Here is a 15,658-nt window from a genome sequence, read left to right on the forward strand (position 1 = left end):
CCCTCAGGAACTTTGGCTACAATTTGAGCAAAGTCTTACTCCTATGTGATAATGAGAGTGCTATCCGCATGGCGGATAATCCTGTTGAACACAGCCGCACAAAGCACATAGACATCCGGCATCACTTTTTGAGAGACCACCAGCAAAAGGGAGATATCGAAGTGTTTCATGTTAGCTCCGAGAACCAGCTAGCCGATATCTTTACCAAGCCTTTAGATGAACAGACCTTTTGCAAGTTGCGTAGTGAGCTAAATGTCTTAGATTCGCGGAACTTGGATTGATTTATAACATACATGGGTTTATGCCTTTGATCATGTTCCTTATGCATTTTGTTGCTTAATTATGGTGCTCAAGTTGTACAAGCACTCCCCGGACCTCACAAGTCCGTTGCAAAGTGATGCACATATCTAGGGGGAGATGTGTTACAACTTGAACCTTTGAGACTAACTATGTGCTTGAGTTTGCTTGATTTAGTCTCGAAGGAGGATTGAAAGGGAAAAGGTGGACTTGGACCATGCAAGACTTCCACTGCACTCCGATGAACGAGTAACTTATTCCAAGTTCATCTTAGTACTCTTATTGCCTTTTACTCTTAGTTGAAGATTTTGGTGAGGCAATGGTGTTAAAGGGCCAAAATTGATCCCGTTTTGGTGCTTGATGCCAAAGGGGGAGAAAATAAAGGCCAAAGCAATAAATGGATGAGCTACCACTTGAGAATTTTGAAGATAATAGAATAGAGCTTTTGTTTTGTCAAAATACTCTTATTGGCTCTTTTTGTCAAAAGTTGGCTTCTTGTGGGGAGAAGTGTTGATTATGGGAAAAAGGGGGAGTTTTTGAAATCTTGAATCAATTTCTCTTGGAACGACTCTCTTTATGTCTCTACAAGTGTGTTTGACTTAGACATAGGAAATTGAGTTTGATTTGCAAAAACAAACCAAGTGGTGGCAAAGAATGATCCATATATGCCAAATTTGATTCAAAACAAATTTGAGTTTTCATTTGCATTAATATTGCACTTGTTCTAGTTCCTTTATGTTGTGTTGGCATAAATCACCAAAAAGGGGGAGATTGAAAGGGAAATGTGCCTTGGGCCATTTCTAAGTATTTTGGTGATTGAGTGCCAACGCAAGTGCTCTTGTGTTAATCTTTGCGACGTGGTGGACAAAGTGCAAATCATGTCAAAAGGTATGTTTCTAGACTTAGTACATTGTTTATGGACTAATGTATTGTGTCTAAGTGCTGGAAACAGGAAAGATTGAATGGGAAATGAGATGGCTCTGTTCTGCCATAAGTCAGCTCGGTCTGGGTGCACCGGACTGTCCGGTGGTGCACTGGACAGTGTCCGGTGCGCCAGGCCAGCTCGGGCGAACTGGCCGCTCTCGGGAAATCGTCGGCGACGTACGGCTATAATTCACCGGACTGTTCGGTGTGCACCGGACTGTCCGGTGAGCCAACGGTCGGCCGGGCCAACAGTCGGCCGCGCGATTTGCGCGGGACACGTGGCCGAGCCAACGGCTAGAAGGGGGCACCAGACTGTCCGGTGTGCACCGAACATGTCCGGTGCGCCAACGGCTCTCAGGCTGCCAACGGTCGGCTTTGCCATTTAAGGAAAGAAATCTGCACCGGACAGTGTCCGGTGGTGCACCGGACTGTCCGGTGAACCAGGAGACAGAAGGCAAGAATTGTCTTCCCAGATTGCTCTCAACGGCTCCTAGCTGCCTTGGGGCTATAAAAGGGACCCCTAGGCGCATGGAGTATACCAAGCATTCTCAAAGCATTCCTAAGCACTAAGACATCGATTCCGCGCCTTTGATTCTTTGCGATAGCAATTAGAGCTCTAGTTGAGTTGTGAACTCATTGAGTTGTGTTGTGAGCTCTTGTTGCGACTTGTGTGCGTGGTGTTGCTGTGATTTCTTGTCTTGAGTGTGTTGCTTATCCCTCCCTTACTCCGTGCTTCTTTGTGATCATCTAAGTGTAAGGGCGAGAGGCTCCAAGGTGTGGAGATTCCTCGCAAACGGGATATAGTAAAGCAAGCAAAACACCGTGGTATTCAAGGGGGTCTTTGGACCGCTTGAGAGGGGTTGATTGCAACCCTCGTCCGTTGGGACGCCACAACGTGGAGTAGGCAAGCGTTGGTCTTGGCTGAACCACGGGATAAACCACTGTGCCATCTCTGTGATTGATCTCTTGTGGTTATTGTGTTTTGTTGAGACTCCTCTCTAGCCACTTGGCATTATTGTGCTAACGCTTAACCAAGTTTTTGTGGCTTAAGTTTAAAGTTTTACAGGATCACCTATTCACCCCCCTCTAGGTGCTCTCAAGAAGTCAGGCATGCGCGAAGTGGCGCACCGGACACTCTACAGTGCATGTCCGGTGTGCCACCGGACATCCAGGCGGGCCCAGCAGTCAGGGCTCCAACGGTTGGAACCCAACGACCTGGTGACGTGGGTGGCGCACCGGACACTGTCCGGTGTGCACCGGACTGTCCGGTGCACCATGCGACAGACAGGCCCACCAAACGGCTAGTTTGGTGGTTGGGGCTATAAATACCCCAACCACCCCACATTCAAGTCATCCAAGTTTTCAACCTTCCAACCACCTACAAGAGCTAGGCATTCAATACAAGACACACCCAAGTGATCAAATCCTCTCCCAATTCCACAAAAGCATTAGTGACTAGTGAGAGTGATTTGTCGTGTTCTTTTGAGCTCTTGCGCTTGGATCGCTTCCTTTCTTTCTCATTCTTTCTTGCGATCAAACACTCACTTGTAACCAAGGCAAGAGACACCAATTGTGTGGTGGTCCTTGCGGGGAACTTTTGTTCCCGGTTGATTTGAGAAGAGAAAGCTCACTCGGTCCGAGGGACCGTTTGAGAGAGGGAAAGGGTTGAAAGAGACCCGGTCTTTGTGACCACCTCAACGGGGAGTAGGTTTGCGAGAACCGAACCTCGGTAAAACAAATTCGCGTGTCACACTCTTCATTTGCTTGCGATTTGTTTTGCACCCTCTCTTGCGGACTTAATTATATTTCTAACGCTAACCCGGCTTGTAGTTGTGATTAACTTTGTAAATTTCAGTTTCGCCCTATTCACCCCCCCTCTAGGCGACTTTCAGTAATTTTACATGGGTTGTGTCTCATGCCTATAAATAGATGAACAATGCTCCCATACTGTTCAGGCTGACTTGGCATTTGCTTTTGCGTCACGCTTGTACTTTTGCCTTCTCCCAAGCCGAAGGTACATTTGTAATTTGTTATCATTTCTATTTTTCAATAAAGATAAGATAGAAATGAGGTAATAATAATATTCAAGTGCTTATGTTATTTCCTATACCTTATATGAATCCTTCTTCATTATGTGTTGTACTTATGAAGGTATGTACTTCATAACCTTCGTCCGAAACTCATTATATCCCAAGGGAAATAATGCTTCGAAGGACGAAGGACTTTAACGTTAAACAATTTCTGTGTTGCCTTGTTCTTAATTCATAGCATTTAAGGACAAGTCCCCAACATTGGTGCCCACCTCCGGTGAACTCTTATCGACCACCTTCGGAAAGCATTGACCTTCGTCATGCCACCGAAGAAAGCTTCGGCGACAGGGGCTGCTGCTCTATAGCCGCTGGATCCGAACCAGGAGACCCTTTCACTTCGAGAGGCCCGAAGCCAGAAGAGGAAGGCCACCAGTACAACGCCCCAGGAGGATGAGTTGGACCAAGAGATCAGGAATATGGAGATGCTTCATCAGCAAGTGCAAAAGAAGAAGGAAAAAAATGGCTCGACTAGCTGACCTGCAAAGGCAGATTGACGAAGCCACTGAAGAAGTACGCCATCTTGCTCACGATGAGCAAGAACGAAGGCCCCAGCACAGGGAGCTTCATCAAGAAGAATTGTTTGATGATGATGGATGGTATGATGATTCTCATCATGGAAATTTTGCTTTTGATGATGCTTCTCCTCTGTCAACAGAACTGCAGGCTACACCTTGGCCTCCATCTTACAAACCACCTCAGCTTCTGAAAGGGAAATGTGCCCTTGGGCCATTTCTAAGTATTTTGGTGATTGAGTGTCAACACAAGTGCTTAAATGTGAATTTATGCAATGGATGAACAAAGTGCAAATCTAGAGCAAAGGTATGTTTCTAAGTCTTAGTACATTGGTTTTGTGTACTAATATATTTATCTAAGTGTAAGAAACAGAAAGAAGAAGAAAAGAAAAGAAGTGGAGAGTGGCTGTGTGCAGCCAAAGGCTGTTTCGGGCTGGGGCACCGGACTGTCCGGTGTGCACCGGACAGTGTCCGGTGCGCCAGACCAGCGCGGAGCAAACCAGCCGCTCTCGGGTTTTTCTCCGGCGACTTCGGCTAAAATTCACCGGACTGTCCGGTGTGCACCGGACTGTCCGGTGAGCCAACGGTCGGCCGGGCCAACGGTCGGCCGCGCGATCGGCGCGCGACACGTGGCCGAGCCAACGGTTAGAAAGGTACACCGGACTGTCCGGTGTGCACCGGACATGTCCGGTGCGCCAACTGTGCGCAGATCTGCATCAGAAAGCAACGGTCGGATGAGCTTTTTATGGAAACAAATCGGGCACCGGACAGTGTCCGGTGTGCACCGGACTGTCCGGTGCGCCCGACGACAGAAGGCAAAGATGGCCTTCCAGAATTGTTCTCAACGGCTCCTAACTGCCTTGGGGCTATAAAAGGGACCCCTAGGCGCATGGAGGAGGACATCCAAGCATTCCTTGAGCACTCTTGATCACTCACACATCAATCTTGCGCACTTGTTCGACATTCTAGTGATTTGAGCTCCGTTCTAGTGTGCTAGTCTTTTGAGCTCAAGTCTGGGTCTTGTGTGTGCGTATTCGCTGTGATCTTTGTGTTGTGTGTGAGTTGCTAATCCCTCCCTTGCTCCGTGATTCTCTGTGAACATCTTTTTGTAAGGGCGAGAGGCTCCAAGTTGTGGAGATTCCTCGCAAACGGGATTGAGAAAAGAAAAGCAAGAACACCGTGGTATTCAAGTTGATCATTGGATCACTTGAGAGGAGTTGAGTGCAACTCTCGTCCGTTGGCACGCCACAACGTGGAGTAGGCAAGTTTTGTACTTGGCCGAACCACGGGATAACCACTGTGTCATCTCTGTGATTGATTTCTTGTGGTTATTGTGTTTTGACTCCTCTCTAGCCACTTGGCCATAATTGTGCTAACACTTAACAAGTTTTTGTGGCTTAAGTTTTGAAGTTTTACAGGATCACCTATTCACCCCCCCCTCTAGGTGCTCTCAATTGGTATCAGAGCCGTTCTCTTCACAAAGGGACTTACCGCCCGAAGAAATGGATCCTAAGGGGAAGGGAATCGTGATCAACGACAAAGAGAAGGAATCCTTCGTCAACGAGCCGAAGGACGACAAGCCTACCGACTCCGGCTCGGGGCATAGACGGAAGGAAGGGAAGAAGAAGAAGACAAGGCGCATCAAGGAGATCATCTACTACGACGATAGTGATGAGTCTACTTCTTCCCAAAAGGATGATGACAACGACTACAAAAAGACGGTCAATTCGAACTTTTCATTTGATTATTCTCGTATTCAACATAGTTCGAATTCGCATTTGCTTTCCATTCCTCTTGGCAAACCCCCACACTTCGATGGGGAGGACTACGGATTTTGGAGTCACAAAATGCGTAGTCACTTATTCTCTCTCCATCCAAGCATATGGGAGATTGTGGAGAATGGAATGAAATTTGATAGCTCGGATAGCCCTATGCTTATAAATGAACAAATTCATAGAAATGCACAAGCTACTACTGTTCTCTTAGCGTCTTTGTGCAGGGAAGAGTACAATAAGGTGAGCGGATTGGACAATGCCAAGCAGATATGGGACACCCTCAAGATCTCTCACGAGGGGAACGACATCACCATGCTCACCAAGATGGAGTTGGTGGAGGGCGAGCTTGGACGATTCGCTATGATAAGGGGAGAGGAGCCAACTCAAACTTACAACCGGCTCAAGACCCTTATCAACAAAATAAGGAGCTACGGAAGCACACGTTGGACGGATCACGACGTCGTCCGCCTAATGCTCAGGTCCTTTACCGTTCTTGATCCTCATCTCGTGAACAATGTTCGTGAGAATCCCAGGTACACGATGATGACGCCCGAGGAAGTACTTGGAAAATTCGTGAGCGGGCGGATGATGATCAAGGAGGCAAGATACGTCGACGACGCGTTGAACGGTCCACTCCACGAGCCTCAACCCATTGCTCTAAAGGCAACGAGGAGCAAGGAGTCGCTACCTAGCAAGGTTGCGCAAGTTGAGGCGGTCGGGCTCAATGATGAAGAGATGGCTCTCATCATCAAACGCTTCAAGACGGTGCTGAAAGGTCACAAGGGGCAGCCAAGCAAGACCAAGACAAAGGGGAAGCGCTCATGCTTCAAGTGCGGTAAGATTGGTCATTTTATTGCTAACTGCCCCGATAATGATAGTGACCAGGAAAAGGGAAACAAGAGGGAAAAGAAGAAGCATTACAAGAAGGCAAAGGGCGAGGCGCATCTAGGCAAGGAGTGGGACTCGGATTGCTCCTCTTCCGACTCCGACAGTGAAGGACTCGCCGCCACCGCCTTCAACAAATCAACCCTCTTCCCCAACGAGCGTCACACATGCCTTATGGCAAGGGAGAAGAAGGTATGTACTCGCAACTCCACCTATGCTTCTTCAAGTGAGGACGAATCTAGTGATGAGGATGAAGTAGATTATTCATGTTTGTTCAAGGGCTTAGATAGATCTAAGATAGACAAAATTAATGAATTAATTGATGCCTTGAATGAAAAGAATATACTTTTAGAAAAGCAAGAGGATTTGTTATATGAAGAACATGATAAGTTTGTAGAGGCTCAAAAATCCCTTGCATTAGAAATTAAGAGAAATGAAATGCTTGCTTGTGAAGTGTCAACATGCCATGATTCTATTTCTAACTTAAAGAGCATAAACGATGATTTAAATGCTAAACTAGTAGAAGCAAATAAATCCAACTCTTGTGTTGAAAATATTGCAATCTGCACTAGGTGTAAGGATTTTGATATTAATGCTTGTAGTGAACACTTAGTTTCAATTTCAAAACTAAATGATGAAGTGGCAAGTCTTAATGCTCAACTTAAGACTAGCCAAAGTGATTTTGAAAAACTAAAATTTGCTAGGGATGCCTACACTGTTGGTAGACATCCCTCAATTAAGGATGGACTTGGCTTCAAGAGGGAAGCCAAGAACTTAACAAGCCATAAGGCTCCCATTCCCGCCAAGGAGAAAGGGAAGGCCCCTATGGCTACTAGTGATAAAAGGAACCATGCCTTTTTGTATCATGATAGAAGACAAACTAGAAATGTAAATAGAAGTTATGATGCTTTTGATTCATATGTTTATGATTCTCATGCCATGGTTGCTCCTAGTTCTTCTTATGTGTATGATAGAAATGTTACTAGGAGAAATGTTGTTCCTAAAAGAAATGTTGCAAATGCTCATAGAAAAGTAGTGAATGAATCCTCTACAATTTATTGTGCTTTGAATGCTTCCTTTGCAATTTGTAGAAAGGATAAGAAAATTGTTGCTAGGAAGCTAGGGGCAAAATGCAAGGGAGACAAAACTTGCATTTGGGTCCCTAAGGATATTTGCACTAACCTTGTAGGACCCAACATGAGTTGGGTACCTAAGACCCAAGCCTAAATTTGCCTTGCAGGTTTATGCATGCGGGGGTTCAAGCTGGATTATTGATAGCGGATGCACAAATCATATGACGGGGGAGAAGAAGATGTTCACCTCCTACGTCAAAAATAAGGATTCCCAAGATTCAATCATATTCGGTGATGGGAATCAAGGCAAGGTAAAAGGGTTAGGTAAAATTGCAATTTCTAATGAGCACTCTATCTCTAATGTGTTTTTAGTAGAGTCACTAGGATATAATTTACTATCTGTTAGTCAATTATGTCACATGGGGTATAACTGTCTATTTACAAATGTAGATGTGTCTGTCTTTAGAAGAAGTGATGGTTCACTAGCTTTTAAGGGTGTATTAGACGGCAAACTTTATTTAGTTGATTTTGCAAAAGAAGAGGCCGGTCTAGATGCATGCTTAATAGCTAAGACTAGCTTGGGCTGGCTGTGGCATCGCCGCTTAGCACATGTGGGGATGAAGAACCTTCACAAGCTTCTAAAGGGAGAACACGTGATAGGTCTAACTAATGTTCAATTCGAAAAGGATAGACCTTGTGCAGCATGTCAAGCAGGTAAACAGGTGGGAGGAGCACATCACAGCAAGAACGTGATGACCACATCAAGGCCCCTGGAGCTACTGCATATGGATCTCTTCGGACCCGTCGCCTATCTGAGTATAGGAGGGAGTAAGTATGGTCTAGTTATTGTTGATGACTTTTCCCGCTTCACTTGGGTGTTCTTTTTGCAGGATAAGTCTGAAACCCAAGGGACCCTCAAGCGCTTCCTCAGGAGAGCTCAAAATGAGTTTGAGCTCAAGGTGAAGAAGATAAGGAGCGACAACGGGTCCGAGTTCAAGAACCTTCAAGTGGAGGAGTTTCTTGAAGAGGAAGGGATCAAGCACGAGTTCTCCGCTCCCTACACACCACAGCAAAATGGTGTGGTAGAGAGGAAGAACAGGACGCTCATCGACATGGCAAGGACGATGATAGGAGAGTTCAAGACCCCCGAGTGCTTTTGGACGGAAGCCGTGAACACGGCTTGCCACGCCATCAACAGGGTCTACCTTCATCGCCTCCTCAAGAAGACGTCGTATGAGCTACTAACCGGTAACAAACCCAATGTATCTTACTTTCATGTATTTGGGAGCAAGTGCTACATTCTAGTAAAGAAAGGTAGAAATTCTAAGTTTGCTCCCAAAGCTGTAGAAGGGTTTTTGTTAGGTTATGACTCAAATACAAAGGCGTATAGAGTCTTCAACAAATCATCTGGTTTGGTTGAAGTCTCTAGCGACGTTGTATTTGATGAGACTAATGGCTCTCCAAGAGAGCAAGTTGTTGATTGTGATGATGTAGATGAAGAAGATGTTCCGTCAGCCGCTATACGAACCATGGCGATTGGAGACGTTCGGCCACAGGAACAAGATGAACGAGATCAACCTTCTTCCTCAACTATGGTGCATCCCCCAACTCAAGACGATGAACAGGTTCATCAACAGGAGGCATGTGATCAAGGGGGAGCACAAGATAATCATGTGATGGAGGAAGAAGCGGATCCGGCACCTCCAACCCAAGTTCGAGCAATGATTCAAAGGGATCATCCCGTCGACCAAATTCTGGGTGACATTAGCAAGGGAGTAACTACTCGTTCTCGATTAGTTAATTTTTGTGAGCATTACTCTTTTGTCTCTTCTATTGAGCCTTTCAGGGTAGAGGAGGCCTTGCTAGATCCGGACTGGGTGTTGGCCATGCAGGAGGAGCTCAACAACTTCAAAAGGAATGAAGTTTGGACACTAGTGCCTCGTCCAAAGCAAAATGTTGTGGGAACCAAGTGGGTGTTCCGCAACAAACAGGACGAGCACGGGGTGGTGACGAGGAACAAGGCTCGACTTGTGGCAAAAGGTTATGCCCAAGTCGCAGGTTTGGATTTCGAGGAGACTTTTGCTCCTGTGGCTAGGCTAGAGTCAATTCGAATCTTGCTAGCATATGCCGCTCACCATTCTTTCAGGTTGTACCAAATGGATGTGAAGAGCGCTTTCCTCAACGGGCCGATCAAGGAGGAAGTGTATGTGGAGCAACCCCCTGGCTTCGAGGATGATCGGTTCCCCGACCATGTGTGTAAGCTCTCTAAGGCGCTCTATGGACTTAAGCAAGCCCCAAGAGCATGGTATGAATGCCTTAGAGATTTCTTAGTTGTTAATGCTTTCAAGGTTGGGAAAGCCGATCCAACTCTTTTTACTAAGACTTGTAATGGTGATTTGTTTGTGTGCCAAATTTATGTCGATGACATAATATTTGGTTCTACTAACCAAAAGTCTTGTGAAGAGTTTAGCAGGGTGATGACGCAGAAATTCGAGATGTCGATGATGGGCGAGTTGAACTACTTCCTTGGGTTCCAAGTGAAGCAACTCAAGGACGGCACCTTCATCTCCCAAACAAAGTACACGCAAGACTTGCTGAAGCGGTTTGGGATGAAGGACGCCAAGCCCGCAAAGACTCCGATGGGGACCGACGGACACACCGACCTCAACAAAGGAGGTAAGTCCGTTGATCAAAAAGCATACCGGTCCATGATAGGTTCTTTGCTTTACTTATGTGCTAGTAGACCGGATATTATGCTTAGCGTATGCATGTGTGCGAGATTTCAATCCGATCCTAAGGAGTGTCACTTAGTGGCGGTGAAGCGAATTCTTAGATATTTAGTTGCTACGCCTTGCTTCGGGCTCTGGTATCCAAAGGGGTCTACCTTTGACTTGGTTGGATACTCAGATTCCGACTATGCTGGATGTAAGGTCGATAGGAAGAGCACATCGGGGACGTGCCAATTCTTAGGAAGGTCCCTGGTGTCGTGGAACTCTAAGAAACAAACCTCCGTTGCCCTATCCACCGCTGAGGCCGAGTATGTTGCCGCAGGACAGTGTTGCGCGCAACTACTTTGGATGAGGCAAACCCTCAGGGACTTTGGCTACAATCTGAGCAAAGTCCCACTCCTATGTGATAATGAGAGTGCTATCTGCATGGCGGAAAATCCTGTTGAACACAGCCGCACAAAGCACATAGACATCCGGCATCACTTTTTGAGAGACCACCAGCAAAAGGGGGATATCGAAGTGTTTCATGTTAGCACCGAGAACCAGCTAGCCGATATCTTTACCAAGCCTCTAGATGAGAAGACCTTTTGCAGGCTGCGTAGTGAGCTAAATGTCTTAGATTCGCGGAACTTGGATTGAATTGTAGCATACATGTGTTTATGCCTTTGATCATGTTCATTCTGCATTTTGTTGCTTATTGTGGTGCTCAAGTTGTACAAACACTCCCTGGACCTCACAAGTCCGTTGCAAGGTGATGCACATGTTTAGGGGGAGATGTGTTACAACTTGACCCTTTGAGACTAACTATGTGGTTGAGTTTGCTTGATTTAGTCTCGAAGGAGAATTGAAAGGGAAAGGTGGACTTGGACCAATGAAAGACTTCCACTGCACTCCGATGAGAGGGTAACTTATTCCAAGTCCATCTCATGAACTCTTATTGCCATTTGCTCTTCATTGAAGATTTTGGTGAGGCAATGGGGTTAAAGGGCCAAGATTGATCCCGTTTTGGTGCTTGATGCCAAAGGGGGAGAAAATAAAGGCCAAAGCAATAAATGGATCAGCTACCACTTGAGAGATTTTGAAAATCGTAGAATAGAGTATTTGGTTTGTTCAAAACTCTTGCATTGTCTCTTTTGTCAAAAGTTGGCTTCTTGTGGGGAGAAGTATTGATTATGGGAATTAGGGGGAGTTTTTGAAATCTTTGATCAATCTCTTTTGGAATGACTCTCTTTATGCTTCAACATGTGTGTTTGACTTAGAGATAGAGATTTGAGTTTGATTTGCAAAAACAAACCAAGTGGTGGCAAAGGATGATCCATATATGCCAAAATTGAATAAAACCAATTTGAGTTTTTATTTGAAGTGATTTTACACTTGTTCTAGTTGCTTTATGTTGTGTTGGCATAAATCACCAAAAAGGGGGAGATTGAAAGGGAAATGTGCCCTTGGGCCATTTCTAAGTATTTTGGTGATTGAGTGTCAACACAAGTGCTTAAATGTGAATTTATGCAATGGATGAACAAAGTGCAAATCTAGAGCAAAGGTATGTTTCTAAGTCTTAGTACATTGGTTTTGTGTACTAATATATTTATCTAAGTGTAAGAAACAGAAAGAAGAAGAAAAGAAAAGAAGTGGAGAGTGGCTGTGTGCAGCCAAAGGCTGTTTCGGGCTGGGGCACCGGACTGTCCGGTGTGCACCGGACAGTGTCCGGTGCGCCAGACCAGCGCGGAGCAAACCAGCCGCTCTCGGGTTTTTCTCCGGCGACTTCGGCTAAAATTCACCGGACTGTCCGGTGTGCACCGGACTGTCCGGTGAGCCAACGGTCGGCCGGGCCAACGGTCGGCCGCGCGATCGGCGCGCGACACGTGGCCGAGCCAACGGTCAGAAAGGTACACCGGACTGTCCGGTGTGCACCGGACATGTCCGGTGCGCCAACTGTGCGCAGATCTGCATCAGAAAGCAACGGTCGGATGAGCTTTTTATGGAAACAAATCGGGCACCGGACAGTGTCCGGTGTGCACCGGACTGTCCGGTGCGCCCGACGACAGAAGGCAAAGATGGCCTTCCAGAATTGTTCTCAACGGCTCCTAACTGCCTTGGGGCTATAAAAGGGACCCCTAGGCGCATGGAGGAGGACATCCAAGCATTCCTTGAGCACTCTTGATCACTCACACATCAATCTTGCGCACTTGTTCGACATTCTAGTGATTTGAGCTCCGTTCTAGTGTGCTAGTCTTTTGAGCTCAAGTCTGGGTCTTGTGTGTGCGTATTCGCTGTGATCTTTGTGTTGTGTGTGAGTTGCTAATCCCTCCCTTGCTCCGTGATTCTCTGTGAACATCTTTTTGTAAGGGCGAGAGGCTCCAAGTTGTGGAGATTCCTCGCAAACGGGATTGAGAAAAGAAAAGCAAGAACACCGTGGTATTCAAGTTGATCATTGGATCACTTGAGAGGAGTTGAGTGCAACTCTCGTCCGTTGGGACGCCACAACGTGGAGTAGGCAAGTTTTGTACTTGGCCGAACCACGGGATAACCACCGTGTCATCTCTGTGATTGATTTCTTGTGGTTATTGTGTTTTGACTCCTCTCTAGCCACTTGGCCATAATTGTGCTAACACTTAACAAGTTTTTGTGGCTTAAGTTTTGAAGTTTTACAGGATCACCTATTCACCCCCCCCCCCCTCTAGGTGCTCTCAGCTTCCCATGTACGACAGGCACTCAGATCCGAACTAGTTTCTGATGAGCTATGAAGCTACCATATCTTCATATGGAGGCAATACTGCAGTCATGGCAAAATCTTTTGTCATGGCAGTCAAGAATGTTGCACAAACCTGGTACTCCTCTCTTCGGCCAGGAACAATCACATCATGGCAGAAGCTGAAGGACATGCTCATTACCAGTTTCCAAGGGTTTCAGACGAAGCCGGTTACTGCTCAAGCTTTGTTCCAGTGCACGCAGGATCACGAGGAATACCTTCAGGCGTATGTCCGAAGGTTTTTGCGTCTGAGGGCACAAGCACCAACAGTGCCCAATGAAATTGTCATTGAGGCATGATCAAGGGGCTTCGGCTAGGACCTTCGGCCCAATACTTCGCCAGGAAACCCCCTCAGACCTTGGAGAAATTGCTTCAGAAGATGGATGAATACATCCGCGCTGATAATGACTTTCGTCAAAGAAGGGAGGAAGCTTACAGATTCTCCGAGATGACCAGGGGCTTCGGAGGGAGGATTCACCAAGGCACGTCAGATCAATCCACTCTACTCAGAATGACGACAGAGGAGGTCAGCAGCAGAGGCCGCAATATTCCTCCCAGGCTTCGGGGCAGCAACAAAGCTATCCTCGGCCTCCAGCTCCAAGGGGCAGAGGCGCTAGGGGCTTCGGTGGAAGGTTTGGAGATCAACCCAGGAAAATTTATTGCCTATTCTGCGGTGAGGACAAGGGCCATACTACAAGGATGTGCCATGTCACCATCCAGAAACAAAAGGAGATAGCAGAAGTTGTAGCCCAACAGAACCAGCTGAAGCAAGTTATGCATACTGCTTTGTATCATTCACCGTACATACCAGAGTATGTGGGTAACCATCCTGCAGTTTCTGTTGCTTCGGCAAGCCAACCTTAGGCATCTTGACAACAGCCTCCACCTCCACCACCAATGCAACCCGCATATCCCAAAGGCCAGCAGCCAGAAGGGAGTCAGCACACTCACCAGCAGCGAGACTTCAGGGAGCAGTCCGAAGCTCGCACAGTCAACAGTACTGTGCCAGAATCGAAGCACATCTACTAAGAGATATCCTACCTCTGAAACAATTTTTACATTTGTCATTATTTTCCTTTCCAATAAAGAGCAATCATTGAAAGCCTAGTTCTTTTGCTGTTTTCAATTTCTTGTAATAACTTCGTCATTGTCATGATATAATATACCTTCTTCACAGACTCACGAAGTTCCAAAAGTCAGTAAAACACGAAAGTTGTTCTCAAGAGAATGTGGGGTTCACAATTATATTACAAGTTTTGCCGAAGCAACAAAAAGTCGTTCTAAGGAACGCAGTTTAAGTTTTGTCGAAGCAACAAAAAGTCGTTTTAAGGAACGCAGTGTAAGTTTGCCGAAACAAACAAAAAGTCGTTCCTAAGGGAGCGCAGCGTAAGTTTTCTGCTCAAAAGTCGTTCCAAAGGGAATGCAGAGCTTACAGCGAAAAATAAACGCTGATTCCGCCGAAGTATAAGGCGAAGCGCGAAAAGTCAACGCGAATACCGCCGAAATAGAAGGCGAAGAAGCTCCTAAGGGAGGCTTACAGTGAAAAGTCAGTGCTGATACACCGAAAAATAAGTGGTGAAGCCGAAAAATAAACGGCAAAGAGATTGTGTGTTCTACTGTGGGAATGTGTGTGTATCTTCGGCACAAACATCATTCGCATACCATAACATCATTACATCATTCGCATAACATGACATCATACATCATATTGCATCAATGGCACAAGAAGGGGATACAATGTTGATCTTTGGAAATTATTTCGAAGAAGTTGTGCCAAGGCACAAAATAAGTTTTGAAGAAGTACAACTTTATCAACTTCAAGATCAAAGGAGATCTATTGCTTACGAAGCATAATATTTTCACGGAATATGGATATTCTTCACGAAGCATGAAAAGAAGGGAAGGTGTTTTTTCGCCGAAGGCTAAAAAACGGTATGTACGTAAAGTTTTCTGCATCGTAAAGAACTGAATTACAAACAACTTATATATTACATTCAAAATTATAAAATATTACACACTTTGTTCAGCAAATATTACATCAATATTCCGAATGTTCTTATAACAACATATATTCTTCTTTTAAAACTGCTTCCGCAGCTTCGTTTAATAGTTGATTCACAGCTTCGTCCATAATAGCTTCGGCCATCTTAGTAATTTCATCTTCCTTTTTTGCTTCGGGGTCGGCCAATGACTCGAAGGGCTTCGGGGGAGGAGATAGTTCAGCTACGGTACAAAACATAGATAAGTTCGAAGTCACAAAAATAAAAAATAAAGTTAAAAACAATCAGGCAATACCTATCTGTTTCTCGAGTTCCGCAGCTTTCTCAGCCGCCTTCGCTGCTTCTCTCGTATCGTGAGTATCTTTTTCGCTCTTTTTTATTATCTCATGGGCCATCCCCCGACCGCCATTTTCCCAAACATCAGTAAAGAATTTTCCGCCAGCTAAGTTTGCTTCGGCCGAGGGATCCTTCGTGTCGTCAATAGAGAAAGCAGCTTCGGCTTGGACCAAAATCTTCACATGTTCGCATCCTGCTTTCTCCAAAATGGATGCGACTCCTCTTGCACCAAAAAAGGCGCAGACGTCTCCATGGCCATTCAAAATTTCCTCGAAGGCATCGGCT

The sequence above is a fragment of the Zea mays genome, chromosome 7 (genome assembly GCF_902167145.1).
Source record: "Zea mays cultivar B73 chromosome 7, Zm-B73-REFERENCE-NAM-5.0, whole genome shotgun sequence".
Taxonomy (NCBI): Eukaryota; Viridiplantae; Streptophyta; class Magnoliopsida; order Poales; family Poaceae; genus Zea; species Zea mays.